Source organism: Ceratotherium simum, chromosome 11 (genome assembly GCF_057802395.1).
Source record: "Ceratotherium simum simum isolate JZ-2026a chromosome 11, ASM5780239v1, whole genome shotgun sequence".
NCBI classification, from domain to species: Eukaryota; Metazoa; Chordata; class Mammalia; order Perissodactyla; family Rhinocerotidae; genus Ceratotherium; species Ceratotherium simum.
Window position 1 is genome coordinate 23,920,181 of NC_141910.1, and position 17,408 is coordinate 23,937,588.

A 17,408-nucleotide genomic window follows, 5' to 3' on the forward strand; every position below is an offset into this window, starting at 1 on the left:
AGCCTTGCACAACTATCTTGCTCCTGCTTGGAGCCAACTGGATCAGGAGACCTGTCCCTAAACTAATGTACCGCATGTCTTATAATGTTGGTTATAAAATGGGTGCATTGTGTTTAACAACTGTGAAAGTAAATTCTTTAATAGTAACTTTGGGTCAGATTTCTGCATTTTAATTTCTTTTTATCTGTGTCCTGAGGCTTGTAACTACTTCTTACCCTTGATGTTTATTTGGACTTACCAATGTGGATATTGTTGATAGCCTTTGTAAAAGTATTTTCAGTGAAGTTGTGGGGACAGAGGTGCAGTTAAGGTGGATTTTAAGCGTGAACAGGAGTCAGAGAGTAGAAAAAACATCTGTATACCAGTGGCTTTCTTTCCCCACCCCCCCAAAGCCCCAGTAGATAGTTGTATGTCATAGCTACACATCCTTCTAGTTGCCATATGTGGGACGCGGCCTCAGTATGGCCAGAGAAGCGGTGCTTCGGTGCACGCCCGGGATCCGAACCCGGGCCGCCAGCAGCGGAGCGTGCGCACTTAACCGCTAAGCCACGGGGCCGGCCCTACCAGTGGCTTTCTAACTAGGGTACACAGAGACTTTCCAAGGGATGTTCTTTTCCTGGTACAGGGAAGGCATCTTTCTCGTGGGAAATTTTATGGTCTGTTTTTAGGTAGAAAAGGGTAGGTCAGAGAGCCCTTCCTACATCTGCTGTTTCTCAAATGCCTTCAGCTCAAAATAATCAATATGCCAAAGTGACATATTTTGGGGTGGCACGTTGATGTAGGAGAGGGGACTGAAGTTCTTACAAAGGTGAGAGCCACAGGGCTCCACGGCAGAAGCACAGTGATTGGTCAACCTTGATACAGGAGGAAAGGAGAAGGTGGCTGCAGGTGGAGGTAAACCATAGATCTGGTGGAAGGAGAGGAGACAGTTTCCCTTTTTTTTCAATAAAAAATGGAATGAGGTGGGGCATCAGCTGAGAGGGGTGCAGGTTGTGAGAAGTGAGCATTTAGGAGACAGTAAGAAGTAGGAGACACACATAATATGTAAGTATAAGCTTATCTGAAATCTACATTTATAACCTAGACAGACATCCAAATGTGTTTGGTGGTCTGTGGAAAAACATGCATGTTTTTGCTTTATGGAAGGGAACTGTACTGATTGATCACTCAAGGAATTCTTACCTAGACAGAAAACATTACAATTAAAAATTTTCCTATTATCCAACCCCATATAAATATTATCACAGTATTCATTTATGCTTTCAACATTTTGAAATCCCCTCACAAATCTCAAAAAAGTCATTAATATTTGATACATATTGTCTCCTTTGACTCTGAAAGACTATCCTGGATACTAGAGAATCATCAATTTTTGGGGTATTTTCACACATTTTATACCAATATAAGTCAAAGAATAATAAATGTCCTTGTTATACCAGAAATGAATATGGAAGAAAATTTTATTTAAAAACTCTGCTAAAAGTGCTTTGCTCCTAAAATCAAATTTGCTTTGTTTTCCTCATTGAAATCTTAGAATGGTTTTGAGTATTTTAGAAATTATATTGGTCTTTAGTAAAGATAATAGATTTTTGTCAAACTGGTCACTTGATAGCAAATATATTTCCTTAGTTATTAACATGTCTACTATGTAAAACTAAAATACTTAAATAGAGCTACTCATATTTAAAACTTTAATTTTGTCATACGAATACATTTAATACCATGTATCTCAGGAGCTCTCTCTCCTAAATACCAACTGAGTAAAATATAAACTTCATCTCGCATGATATAGAATTTCTTTTTACCTAAAATATTAAATTTATGGCAAGGAACAGCATAAAACAAAAGACTTTCTTTAAAAACAAAAAAAGAAAACAAATTTACTGCAAATACACCTGGCATCTGAGTTTCAGTTCCTGGATTTAGGAAGGGAATCCAAAGAAATCTTGTTATCCAAATCCGTTTGTTCCTGAGTTTCAACTAGCCAACAGCAGGAGTTTGGATAGCAAAGAAATTATCCAAAAATTTACTTGAATCTCTAGTTCCTGAGTTTGTATAGCAAGGATTGCGTTGAACGTTTTTCTCCAAATATATGCATAATAATGTTATAATTACTTATATGTATCGTCTATCAGAAACAATGTACAACATCCTGTACTTTTCTCTCTCTTCCCTCATCCTCAAAATCCAGTCAGTCAAGTCCTGAAAGGTGGTATCTTCTAACTCAAATTGATTTCTCTCCATCAATCTTATTTATTCCAACAGTCTCCTGATGGTCTCCCTGCAAATCATGTCTTTCTTCAGTCCACTCTTTACATTGTAACCAGAGAAAATATTCTACAAATTTTCATCATGCCACTGCCCTGTTTAGCATCTTTCAGTGGTTCATCATTGCCCTTAGGATCAAGGCCTATGTCCCCAGAGCATGCCACATCTTTTCCTGCAACTCTCACTTTACTCGAGGCACATTATACTATTGCACTTAGCTCTTCCAGAAAAAGTCATATCCTCTTATCTCCAGGGCTTCGGTTATGCTGTCCCCCCTTCCTGGAACATTGTCATCCCCTTCATGTGGATAGCTCCTACTTCAGCTCTCAGCCTAGTTACTTTCTTTGGAGAATCTTCTCCTGACCTCTTTTCTCCCCACCCAAAGAGTAGCCTAGGGGTTTCTTCTGTGAATTTCCATTGGACCCTAAGCTCCCCCTATCATAGCAGTCTATTCTATGATGCATCTTATTTATACCCCCAAGCCCTAAGAGTGTAGCCACTATCCCAATTCTTAGCACAGTGTCTGGCACCCAGTACATGCTCAATAAATAATACTGAATGAATGAATTACCTGTTCCAGAAACTCAAAATATATTTACAATGCTTTTATTTTTTCCAAACAATTGCTTAATTACTCAACAGCCCTTTTAGCAGGAAGCGCATTATTTCCGACTTGTGGAGCACTCCCCCATAAATTGTCCAGATAACTTACTCTATAAGGGATAACTTATTCAGTCTATAGTGGGTTCTGTTCTCTTCTTAACTGGAGTCTGATCATGGCTAATGCCATAGCTTCTCATTAACTCACACTGCCACTTTTGGAGACTGGTCCTACTCAATCCAAAAGGCAATGCCTGTCCACTGCTTGCGAATGATGCCCTTGCTTGTCTATATCCCTGCGGGCAGGTAGAACTCTCTGAGGGATGACAAGCTAAACTTGCTAAGGATGTTCCACAGTTGGCCTCCCAAGGGTCCACTCTTAGCAAACAACCACAGCAGATCACACACAGCTCTAGGGGGACTGGGTCAGGATGATAACAGTGTATCACAGTTCCAGCAACACCATTTCTCTCTCTCTCTCCACTGAAGACCACTTCCCAAAAAATGAGGCAGTTTTTTTGTTCTGTTTTTGTTTATATCAAGACACAGAAAGCCTTGCTATTCCTTTCTCCCAGGATGTTCAGAACTCCTTACTGTTTGCCTGCTCTTCTAAGTAAGGCTTCCCTTTGTTAGTCTCTATCCTAGCCTGTGCTATGGAAGAAAGGAAAAACCAAAATTTGATCTTTGGTGGAGTACTTTTCTGGTGGGGCATGCTGGCATGTTGAGAAAGAAGACACTGGTGTGGAAAGACACTGAACTAGTTGAAGTTTGGAAATTTGAGTCGACCCTAACTTTGCAACTACCTCTACCCTAACTTTAGTTGGTCTAATGGCTTTAGCCTCCCCAGGCCTCCATTTCATTATCTGAAAAAAACAGGAGAGTCTTTAAGATCCTTTCCAGCTCTTTAGAACTCTATAATTTCAATATAAATTAAAAATAGAAATATCACATGACCCAGCTACCCCACTACCGGGTATTTATCCAAAGAACTTGAAATCAACAATTCAAAGAGACTTACACACCCCTACGTTCACAGCAGCATTATTCACTATAGCCAAGAAGTGGAAGCAACCCAAGTGCCCATCGACTGATGATTGGATGAAGAAGATTTGGTATATATATACAATGGAATACTACTCAGCCATAAAAAAAGACAAAATTGACCCATTCACAACAACATGGATGGATGTTGAGGGTATTATATTAAGCAAAATAAGCCCGACAGAGAAAGACAAACACCCTGGCATGCTGAGAAAGAAGTATGATTTCACTCATATGTGGAAGATAAGCTAACACATGGACAAAGAGAATGGTTTAGTGGCTACCAGAGGGGAAAGGAGTTGCGGGGTGGGCACAAGGGGTGAAGGGGCATATTTATATGGTGACAGACAAATAATAATGTACAACTGAAATTTCACACTGTTATAGACTATTATGACCTCAATAAAAAAAAATCAGTTTTGTTGAGACATAATTTACATACAATGAAATGTACCCATCTTAAGTGTAGAGTTACAAGTGTTTTGACATATTTATACTATAACCAAGTTAGAGAACATTTCCATCACCCCAAAATGGAATTTTCATTTCCATCATAGCTCCCTCATGCCCCTTTGCAGTTAACCCCCCTGCCCCCATCCTCAGCCCAAGGCAACTGCTGATCTGCTTTTTGTCACTATAGCTACAGTTTTGCCTATTCTAGAATTTCATGTAATTGGAATGATACAGTATATACTCCTACTATTTTACTATTTTTTAAAATTGTGGTAAAATATATATATAGCAAACAAATATGGAATGCTTCATAATGTGTGTCATCCTTGCACAGGGGTCATGCTAATCTTCTCTGTATAGTTCCAATTTTAGTATATGTGCTGCCAAAGCGAGCACAGTATGTAAAACACAGTATGTAAAAATCTCTTTGTATCTGGATTTTTTAAATTTTTGCATGGCAAAATGTTTCTGTTATTCACTCCTCTTAGTACATGTTGAAGATATTTTAAATCTATTTTTATAGCAAATAGTGTTTCTAGACTGGATAATTTTTTTAATACCACCATTCAAATATTAAAAAGTTAAATAAACTTGAGTAATTTCTTGATTTTACATGGTATCTGTCTATTGGGCAAAAAAAGGGTCCCATGCTATTTATTTTCAGAATCGATTGATTTCATGAGTGAGCACATAATGGTGGCCCATATAAGGATGGTATCAGAGCAGGCAGCAGGGATAACTCAATGGCAGCAGGTAATGGCAACCCATTGTGAGGACAGCATTGGAGAGGGTGGCAGGGGCAGCTTGGTGGGGTCGGGAGATTGGCTCATACAGGAGATTCAACAAATAAGTAAATATATTTCAGATAATGGTAGCAGATTTCTCACTGACTGAGAAGGAAGATACAAAAACAAAAAGGGAGAAAGAATGAATCCTGCAGTATTGGACTGGATTTGTAATTATCAATGTGACTTAATAGTTTACAATATAGGTGGTAGTTATAAATATAGAAGTAAAGGTATATACTTATACTTCCTAGCCCTGGCCATAGAGTAGGTCTGGAAACACAAACATTCCAGTAGAAATGAGCATATCTAGGATCCAGATGTTGGTTTCTAAACACCACTCTTCTCTAAAAGGAACCCGTGTTCCTTGAATAAATAGCTGATTCCAGAGGGAAGCAGTGAAAATACAAATTGGGCTTGGAACATCTTGTTGTGCCAGGAAATACGGAAGTGCCTCCCCCCAAAAATGATGGGGACATGTCAAGAGGACATAGGATCCCACTTGAAGGGGTTCCCACTAGCTAGGTCTGGGAGAATTTGAGCATCAAAATAATTATATTTAGGGGCAGGCCCAGTGGTGTAGAGATTAAGTTCGGCACGCTCTACTTCAGCGGCCCGGGGTTCGTGGGTTTGGATCCCAGGCATGGACCTACACCACGCATCAAGCCATGCTGTGGAGGCATCCCACATACAAAATAGAGGAAGATGGGCACAGATGTGGCACAATCTTCCTCAAGCAAAAAGAGGAGAATTGGCAACAGATGTTAGCTCAGGGCCAATCTTCCTCACCAAAAAAAAAAATGATATTTACACATTAAAACTCATTGAATTAAATAGAATCTATGATATAAACAAATGAATAAAATATGAGAAGAGACAGCTTTTTCTTACAGTAGGATAGAATTAGAAAAAACACCATTTGGCAATTATAGTAATAATTGATTCAAGAAAGAATGATCAATGGATGCTAATATGAGTAGGTAAAAATCAGATGAGGATCTAGATATTTGTATAGTTTCAAAGTATCTCCACATAAAATACTTATTAATTACAAAGATGAAAAGTAACTTCACAATGGAGAAAATTAGAAGAAATCATCTTATTCAAGTGATCAAATTTAACACTACCAACAATGTACAAATTGACATTGTATGCCACTCAATAGGATATAAGCATTCAGTGGACAAATACAAATTGAAGAACATTCTACAAAATGACTTCAAAATGTCAAGGGGGGGCCAGCCCGGTGGTGTAGTGATAAAGTTCATACACTCCACTTCGGTGGCCCGGGGTTTGCAAGTTCGGATCCTGGGCAAGGACCTACGCACCGCTTATCAAGCCATGCTGTGGCAGGTATCCCACATAAAATAGAGGAATATGGGCACAGATGTTAGCTTAGGGCCAATCTTCTTCAGCTAAAAGAGGAGGATTGGCAACAGAGGTTAGCTCAGGGGTAATCTGCTTCACACACACACACAAAAAATGTCAAGCGCATGAAACTTGAAGACCCAGAAACTGTCCCAGATTGAAACACACTGGAGAGACATGACAGCTAGGTGCAAGGCATAATCCTAGATTGGATCCTTTACAGGTAATATAAAAGGCAGAACTGGGACAATTCATAAACCTCAATGTGGTCACTGAGTATATATTGGAATTCTTTGTACTATTCTTGCAACTTCTCTGTAAGTTTGAAATTGTTTCAAAATAAATTGTTTTTTAAAAAGACAAAATCAGTTGGTTTCGGAAATCACTTTTTAAAAATATATTTACTAGCATTGGCCAGAATTCACTAGAACTCTTTTGGATCTGTTAGGATGTATTTGCTTGCAAGTAACAGAAAATCCAACTCAACGCTGAAACAATAAGAAAAATGCATTTTCTCATACAAATCTTCTCAGGTAATTTAGCCAAAGGGTTAATTCACCAGCCCAAGACTTTCAGTAACTTGCTCCCCTCTTCCATTTCTCAGTAGCAGCTTTGTCCTCCTCTCTTGGTTCTTCTCATGATTACAATCTGGTTTCAGCAGCTCCAAGCATAATGTTCTGACATTACAATGCCCAAAGGCTTGAAGGGGAAGAAGAGTGTATCCCTTACTCATGCCTATTTTAAACCTCTGGGAAAATTTCCCAGAAGCCCTACAACAGACTTTCCCTCGCCTCTCGTCTGTAATCACATGCCCACTCTTAAGTGAATCACTGGAAGGAAGCTGAATCACCATTACTAGCTTAGACTAATTAAAATTCATCTTCTGGGGCTAGTGAAGGGCCAGCTTCCCTTAAAAGCATTTGACCACTTAATACCTGAACAAAATTGGAATTCTATTAGCAAAGAAGGTAGGAAATGGCTGCTGGGTAAGCAGCCAACATTATTTTCCACATGAACCTTCTTGATTCAATTGAGTAATCTTTAAAGATTTATTTAAATATCTCTATTTTCAAATGTACAGGAAAGTTAAAAGAATATACATTATATATAGTGTGTTCATGAATTTACTTCACAACATTCAGGTATTTGATTTTTCTGAATCCGATTATAACCAATTCAAGCCTTCACTCAGAGTCCCCTCATCCCTTTGATTCACAAAGATCCTAGTGCTGGTTTCCCTTGACATGTAATTCATTTGTCTAGTCATTGGCCTTCTTCCCAACCTCAGCATCCACTGAGATGTATTCATATCTTCATCTGATCACCACTGTGTGGCCCAGCAGAGACCAAGGTCTCGTTTGAAGGGAGTGGGAAAGAAGGGTGATGAGATGAACAAAGAGATTATAAGGACAACCCTTGATTCCTTCCCACATACATTGATTCTAAAAGTTGAAAACCAAAAAAAGCCCCACTGTTTACATTATTATGATTGTGTACATATTGTTCACTGAAGAGCCAAAGACTTTTCTGTAATTATACTGTCCTTTCTCTGGTATCAGTGCATAACTAAAAGAAGATTCACTTCATGTCTCTCCTCTGTCACATCCCTTGTTTTTTGGGTAACCACACCTTCCTTTTCCTTTATTGGTGTATTACATCCACACATAACTTCCTGAGAAAGTAGGTGTGGGAGGTAAGCTTTCCGAGTCACTGACTGACTAGAGATCTCTTCACTCTGCTCTCACTCTTGATGGTTTAACTGGGTACAGAAGTCTAGGTTCAACACATTTTCTACTGTCTTTGCATTGCTCCATTGCCCTCTACCTTCCAGTGTTGCTCTTGAGACTACAATGTCATTTCAATTTCTTATACTTTGAATAAGGTTTGATTTTTTTCCTCTGTGGAAGTTTCTAGAATCTTCCCTTTATCCCTGGTATTGTGAATTTTACAATGACATATCTTGGGTTTTTTTGTTTTTTGTTTTTGTCATCACTCACTTTTATCTTTTATTATAGAAAACACATAGAAGAGGGCCGGCCCCGTGGCTTAGCGGTTAAGTGCGCGCGCTCCGCTGCTGGCGGCCCGGGTTCGGATCCCGGGTGCGCACCGACGCACCGCTTCTCCGGCCATGCTGAGGCCGCATCCCACATGCAGCAACTGGAAGGATGTGCAGCTATGACATACAACTATCTACTGGGGCTTTGGTGGGGAAAAAGATAAATAAATAAAATCTTTGAAAAAAAAAAAAAAAGAAAACACATAGAAGAGTTTTAAGAAATGATGGATATAAGACAAATCAGAACCATGGTGAGTTATTAAACCCATTTTCTATATACACTTACTAAAATTCCAAAAGTAGAATATCATTAAATGTGAAACACGTTACAGCACTGTCCATATATACACAGCACACACAGAGATCTGCCTATGGTCTTCTCTGAATCTCCTATATACATGTTGTTGATACAAAATCCTGCAATTGAACTTCTACTCTTCAGTTGTCCTTTTCCAGATATATAAGGAAATTTAGAGATATGAATAAAATGCATTACAGGGAGTTTCTGCTAAGGGCTCTGTGCTTTACTCTGAACAATTGCGCACTATACTGTGAGAAAAACTTTTGAAGCCCATTTCTAGCTAAGATAGTAGAAGATTCTTCTAGTTCCTTTTTTAGCCAATTCATTTTTTCCTAGTCAGTCATTTGAGGGCAAAGTACAAAAATAGCTCAGGAAACAAATCGTAATTTTATATTGTTAAGTTCATTATAAAATGCCACTCAATTTTTAAAAATCACTAAAAGGACACTTTCTGCAGCAAAAAAAGGTTAAGTTCAAGTTCTTGTTGTTTGACAAAGACACAGTCATACAATACATATGTCATATGATCATTTTAGCTTAAAGTGAAAAAGTATTTTCCCTGAAGTGTTAGGGAAAAACAACTATGCAATTGCCGTTTCTCCTGTCTCCTTCCCAAACAAGGGGGAGAATCTCTTGTCATTTTATCTATTTCTTTCCTTTTTAAACCTTAGTTTGTGTTGTGAAAGCTCAGTAATATATTTATACTCAAAATCTGTAAAGGCACTTTTCTAGACACAGTAACTCAGTGGTTTAGTTGAGTTCTTCTGCGCACAATGAATTGACTTTTTCTAGGTAGCTGACAACTGCAAATGGTGCACTATTAGAGGTCTCTTTCCTCCAGGCTTCTAGTATCTTCGATATTTCTGCTGGATTGTTGGGACTCAAGTCATAAAGAGTGTACACACAGCTGCTAACTGTATACCCCACGGTATATCTTCATCCTGAGCATGCTGTATAAACATACCCATAACCGAAATGATATTTTCATATCAGATGGAAACCATTCCTTCAAATCCAATGGGCCTAAATGACCATCAGCCTCAGTATTGATGCTATAATAATATCAGGAGTACATGCAGTGTTGACATGTCCTTTTCTATATTTTATCCACTTATCCATTACAAGCCACAGCTCCTTACTTATGATGTTATCATGTGTCCAAATCTATTTCTCAAGAGAGCAGAGCAGATAGATGGCAAATATGTATTCCCAAGTGTTTTCACTTAGCTCTTCCCTAAACTTTTCATTGGCCTGAAATTTTGTTTCTGGACACCCTTGATTGGTTTTTCCCCCCGTTCAATGTGCTGAGCATTTGGTGGGCCCTTTCAATGGAGAAGTCTGTGTTTCTTGGTTCTAGGATTTTTCTTGAATTATTTCATTGATAATTTCTTCCCTTCTGATTGTCTTTTTCTGGAGCTCCTATTAGTTGGATGTTGACTATCCTGGGTTGAGCTTCTATGTGAATGATCAAAAGGTCCTAATCATGATTGTTCCCCCTACATTCTCAGCTATTTCATTAATTTGATTTATTATTGCATTTTTTATTTCAGCATATAAAGGAGTTCCTTCTTGCTTTTTTTTCTTGTGTTGTATTTATTTTATGGATGCAAATCTTGAATTTTTCTGAGGACACTTATTAAAGTTATTATTTTTTCATATTTTCTTTTGTTACCTGAATTAGCTTTTTCCTCTCGGGTCATTTTTCTGTTTGTTTATCTTGGTCTTTCTCCGTGGAGTTGTTTCTCTTCAATGTTCCTTGGCTGTTAGTCATATTTAAGAATTAGGCAAGAGGAAGCCTGTCTAGAACTCTGTGCACATGGGTGGGGCTCTCCACTGGCATGTTTTGTTTTGGTGTGAATGACAGTGAGCTACCGGACACCCCACTCCAAGTCTGCTTTTCTGTTTCTATTCCTCATTCCAGCCAGTGGCTCTTCCAAGAAAGAAACTTGATATTATCCTCAACTTTTCCATGCCTCCTCCACTCCATTTCCTAAGTCAACTTCCAAGTCTGGTTGATTTTACTTCCTAAACATCTCTTGACTCTCATGCTTCCTATTTATCCCTTCTCTGATCATTTTATGTGCCAGCTTGGCAAGGTTATAGTACTCAGTGAATGTATAATGATTTCAAAATAAAAAGTTTTTAAAATCCAAACTACGTAAAGAGTTATGTTCAGAGAAGCCTAGCTTCTCCAACCCTATCCCCTCTGCCTCATTCCCGCTCCCCACAGATAACCAGTTTCATTTTTTGGGAGGGGTCATCTCTTCTGTTTCTTTTTCCAAAGTTAACAATAAATGTATTTGTTGTTGAACTAATATGGATATATTGTTAAGTAAAATAGTGAATATATTGTTAAAAATAGAATCTATTAGATTCTTGATTCTATTTCTTTCTTGAACAGAAGAATCTTGCTCTATATATTTCTTGCTTCTTTGCTTAACAATATATCCATATCAATTCAAAGAAATAGTCTTTGCCCTTGTTCTTTTTAATGGCTGTTCAGTACTCCAATGTGCTGGTGTCCTATTATTCAACCAGTTTCCTGCTGATGGACATTTGAGTTGTTTCCACCTTACTGCTATTGTGTAAAATAATGCTACAATGAGTAATCTTAGGTTTGTATTGTTTTATATTTGTCAAGTTGCACCTTCATAGTAATTTCCTAGAAGAGGCATTGCTGGATCAAAGGATCAACATTTATGTATATTTGCTAGATATTGCCAAATTCTCCTCCTTGAGGTAGACCATTTTATTCTTTTGGATTTTTGTCATTTTGATAAGCAAGAATTGGTTCTTCGGTGTGGTTTTAATTTTCATTTCTCTTATAATGAATATGTTTAGCATCTTCTCATTTGTTTGTTTGAAAGCCATTCATGTATCTTTTTCTGTGAACTGTCTATTCACATCTCTTGTTCTTTTTCATAATAACTTTTTGTCTTTTTTGTCTTAATTTTTCAAGTGAGATTAGCCCTATGTAATACAACTTTCAATATTTTCTCCAGGTTTTCATCTCTCCTGACTTTGTTTTTTATTTTGTTTTATATATTTTTTGCCATGAAGAAGTTTCTTTAAGTGACTAAGATCATCAGTCTTTTCTTTTATTGCTTCTCCCACTCCCAGATTATAGAGGAATTCATCCATATTTCCTTCTAGTACCTGTATGATTTAATTCTTTACCAATAGCTCTCTGATCCATTGGGATTTTATCCTAGTATATGGAGTCAGCTATAATCCAAATCTATCTTTTTCAAAATATTCAGCTGTCCCGATGCTATTTATTAAAAAGTCCATCTCTCCCAGTGGGTTTGAGATGCCACCTCTGCCATATACTAAATTTTTTTATTTTCTCGAGTCTATTTCTGGGCTTTCTATTATGTTCTAATGATCTACACACAGTTTTAATTACAGACACCTTATAGTATGCTCTCATATCAGTAGGGATAGTCCATCCCTGCAGACCAAACTGCATTTCTTTTTCAAGATTTTCCTAGCTCTTCTTGCATATTTCTTTTTCCATATAAACTTTATAATCAACTCATCTAGTTCCACAAAAAAAAAAAATTGGTATCTTTATTGGGATCACATTAAAGTTGTATATTATTTAGGGAAAATTAACAACTTTATAATATTGAATTAGCCTATTTATGAACAAAGGCTACTTTTGTATATGTTCAAGTAAAAAGCAAATATCAATGAAATAGAAACAAAGATACTATAAATAGAATTGTAGTTTAACAGGAAATGACTAGTCCACACTGGTGATTAGTCTGTAATAAAGGTTTTATTGCTGTAGTATTAAGTATCACAGGAGATAGTCAATCAAGGTTAAATTTACCTCTGTCCAGGCCCTCTGACTTCTGTCTGTGCAATGCACAGTTTTATGTAGGCAGTATGGGTTTCACAATGTCATATATTACACAAGTTTGTGGAATGTTAAAGGATTTTGCAATATAAACGATTTCTCTGAATAAAAAAAAAGGAGAAATAGTCTGTCAGCTTGTTGGTTAGCTGAGCTTTGACAAGTATCTTTTGTAAACAGCTTGGTTTGCAAGTGTGTGACAATATATGTATTTACAAACTAACTACTATATAGTTTTGCCAGCAGGGCTATTAAAAACAATGCCCTCTGGGCTAAATTTAAGGAAATTTCATGAGTTAGGAAGGAGAAAAAAATTTTTTTCATGTCAGCAAAAGTGGCCTGTAACTAGCCTCATGCATTTCGTAAGAGTCAGTATCGATCTCCAAATATTTTGGTTTGTAGGGGATGGGGAGTGAATGTGGGAGGGAATAAGTCATAATTTTAAATCTTTTCATCAATGGGATTTTTTTTTAAAGCTGTTTTTTAAAAAAAAATCTAATAAAATACATTAACCTCTGACAAAGATTGATTAAGCAAGAGAGAAAGAAATAGGGACTATTAATTAGAAATGAAAACGTTCCATAAATGGAGAAATAGGTGTGGCCATGTGATTGAGTTCAAAGCAACTGAATGTAAGCAAAAGTGATGTGTGCCACTATAGGCCTGTCCCATAAAAGTGTTTCACAAGTCATCCTCTACTCTTTCCCTGTCCTCTGATTTGAGATGATAAGCATGGCTACTTGGAAGCCACGTTTTGAAGAGGGTGGAACTAGAAGAGGATAAGAGCCTGGGTCCTGGAATTACCAATTAAGGAAGCTACCTGCCAATGAGGAATAACTGTTTGGATTTTATTCAAATGAAAGGTAAACTTCTATTGTGTTTGAGCCATTTTTGGGTTTGCATTTAGCATTACCTTAAACCAGAAATTTTAGTATGTAATAAATTTAGCGTCTCAAACTAGTGGAGGAAAGAATTCCACTCAATATGTGTGTTTATTGACACCATGGATAACTGGGTAGCCATCTGAACGAAAAATAAAGTTGGATGCATACTTCACACATTATACTGTGAAAACTTTCAAATGAATCAAATACTTAAATGGGAAAAATAAAGTCATGTGAGTTCTAGAACAAAACAGGAGAGAATTTCTTTATAGCCTTTAAATGTGAAAGGCCTTTCTAAATGTGACTCAAAATCTAAAGTCATAAAAGATTAAATTGGTAAATTTGAGTAGCTAAACATAGAAACTCTCTGAATCGCCAAAAGACACCATTCACCAAGTAAAATACAAATGATAAGCAGGAAAATTATTTGCTATTCATATCAGGCAAAAAGCTAGTATCCCTATTACATAAAGAGCTCTGAAATTGATAAGAAAACACTAAAATCCAATATAAAAATGGACAAAAGATATGAACACAGTCATTAAAAAAGAAGAAATGTCTCTTAAATGTATGAAAGATGCTCAACTCATTTAAAATGAAAGAAATGTAAGTCAAAATTATACTGTGATATCATTTTTTACCCATTAGATCATCAAAAATCCAAAAGTTTGACAATGCTCTGTGAGGTGTATTGAATAGAATTCTTTCCTCCACTAGTTTGAGATGCTAAATTTATTACCAACTAAATTCTGGTTTAAGGTAATGCTAAACGCAAACCCAAAAATGGCTCAAACACAATAGCCTGCGAGGCTATGTGGAAACAAGCGCTTTAATGCATTAGTGGTGAAATTGTTAGAAATACTATGAAGGATAATTGGACAATATCAAAGTAACAAACCTTTGACCCAAGAATTCCACTTTGTGGAATTTATCCTGCAGATGTACTTGTATATGAACAAAATGATGTGTGTATTATAGTTATTCATTGCATATTATTTGTAACATAAGGTTGGAAACCATCCAAATGTACATCGATGGGGGGCTGATTAAATAAATTATGGTACATGCATTCAATGGGATGTTACGTAATTGTTAAAAAGAATGAAGAAGCTCTCTATGAATTCTTATGGAAAGATTTCCAATATGCATCATGCTAAAATGCAAGGTGCAAAACAGTGTACATTACATGTTAGCTTTTGTGTTAAAAGAGAAAAACTATATTTATATTTGATTGTGTATCCATAAAGAAGCGTTAGAAGGATACATAAGAAAATAAGGACAGTGGGGTGGGGATGGGTTGGGAACGAGGCATTTGAGAAATAAAGACGAAAGGGAGACTTTTTACTCTGTCCCCGCCAGTTACGAAGCGATTACCTCTCAGCTCCAGTTCACCAACCTGTGTTTTGCTTTGTGATGCCAGGGCTGGGACACTACACTTCTCCTTTGCCAGTTGGCTCTTTTTAGGGGGTATGAGTAGGAGACTGAAGGGTAGCGGGAGAGAAGGGACATGCTCCTGTCTATTTGCTATTTCTGCCAACGTCACCCCAGCAAGGGATCTTCACTCTGGCAGCAGCAGTTGGTTCTAGTCTCCAGCTTTTATTGGCATTCCCAGAACAGCCTTATCACATTCCCTCAGAGAGACCAGCACCAACTAGGTGGTACCCCTTTCTGAGAGGTCTGGGTCCCAGCTCTACAGGCTCTTCCTCTAAGCCCCAGAGGCAGCGACACCAACCTGGCAGTGCACTTCCTCACGGGCGGCGGTTCCACTCTGCAAGGCCCCTCCACTAGCTTTTAGGTTCTAACAAGTATAACTTCTTCACTTTGTTCCCTCAGCCCAGGGGGTAGTGGCAGATACCTGCAATTACTGTATTACATCGATGTCTTTTTTTTTTTTTTTTTGTGAGGAGGATCAGCCCTGAGCTAACATCCATGCCAATCCTCCTCTTTTTGCTGAGGAAGACTGGCTCTGAGCTAACATCTATTGCCAATCCTCCTCCTTTTTCTCCCCAAAGCCCCAGCACGTAGTTGTACGTCACAGTTGCACATCCTTCTAGTTGCTGTATGTGGGACGCGGCCTCAGCATGGCCGGAGAAGCGGTGCGTTGGTGCGCGCCCGGGTTCCGAACCCCGGCCGCCAGTAGCGGAGCGCGCACACTTAACCGCTAAGCCACGGGGTCGGCCCTTTGATGTATTCTTTTACTTTTTAAATTCTCCAATGCCTGTTTAATCAATTCCTTATATTAACACCCCTCTATTGAAACACCTAGTATGGTTTCTGTTTCCCTGACATACAATCTTTTTATAGTCTTTAATTTTTAAACCATGTAAACTATTAAAAAACAACAGCAATAACAAAAATAGAACAAGGTGGTTAGACTTACTCAACCAGATATAAAGGCCTTTATAAAGCTATAGTAATTAAAACAATGTAGTTCTAGCACAGGACTAGACAAAGAGACCAATGGAACAAAATGAGGATCCCAGAAAAGCTTACACATACACAGAAACATGATATATGATAGGTAGCATTATAAATCAGTGCAGAAAGAATGTATGGAGCTGGAATCATTTTATATTTAAATGGAAAAAAATAAGAATCAGATCTCCACTTCATACCATACTCAAAGTCAATACCAGATGGATTAAAGATCTAAATGTGAAAAGGCATACTTTAAAACATCTGAAAGTAAATGTTGGTGTAAATATCAGGATAGAAAAGGATTTCTTAAACAAGATGCAGAAAGTATTAACTATGAAGGAAAAAATTGACAAATATGACTACATTAAAATTCACTTCCTAAAATAAAGTCACCTAAACAAAGTGGAAAGAAATGCAACAGACTGGAAGAAGATATTTACAGTGCATACAACCAATAAAGGATAGTACCTAGAGTATAAAGAAATCCTACAAAATCAATTTTAAAAAACTCAATAGAAAAATTGGCAAAGGATATAAACAGGCAATTTTCAAAAGAGGAAACACAAACGGCCAATAAACATATGAATATATGCTTGACCTCAGTAATAATCGGGGGCATATAAATAAAAATAATGAGACACCATTTCGTACTCACTGGACTACTAAAAATTGAAGTCTATCAGTTCCGTGGTAACCATTCACAAACACTCAGACCTTACAGGTAGCAATGGGAACTCTTTGAAGTTAGATGTGGTCATGACTTGTTTCGGCCAATTAAATGTAAGCAGAAGTGATGCGTGTCACTTCTGTGCAGAAACCTTAAGAGCCATAGTATGAACATTTAGTCCTTTTTCCCTGCCTCATAGAAGCATGTGTCAGGATGGAGCCTCCATCAGCCTGGGTTCCTGAGTGACTACGATGAACAGACCTTCACTGTTGACCCGCACTGCACTTGCAGCATGAGCAACAAATAAACCTCTGAATTAAGCCACTGAGATTCTGTGGTTGTTAGTTATTGCAGTACAATTTAGTAATCCTGACTGATAAAACCCTAATTGTTGGTGAGGAAGCAGAACGACAGGGACTCGCATATACTGCTGGTAGGAGTATAAGCTGGTATAACAACTCTGGAGAAAAGTTTGGAAATGTTTAGTCAAGTTGACAATGTGCATACCTTCAACTTACATATGCACAAAGATAATGATCAAAAGTTTTTATTGCAGTATTAAGAAAAAAACTGAAAATAACCCCAATGTCCATTGACAGGAAACGGATAAATACATTTTGGTCGATTCATAGAATAGATTATCATAGAGTAGCTAAAATAAATAAACTCAAGCTATCTGTCTCAAAATGTATAAATTGCAAAAACATA

The 17,408-nt window shown here is 37.5% G+C and overlaps 1 non-coding gene across 1 annotated transcript; it reads right to left on the reverse strand.

Moving 5' to 3' along the window:
• Nucleotides 1-4,654: 4,654 nt before the first annotated feature.
• On the reverse strand, nt 4,655-4,758 carry LOC147915955 (U6 spliceosomal RNA). Its single transcript, XR_015553704.1, has one exon. It is a non-coding gene; the product is annotated as a U6 spliceosomal RNA (small nuclear RNA).
• Between the last annotated feature and the right edge of the window lie 12,650 nt (nt 4,759-17,408).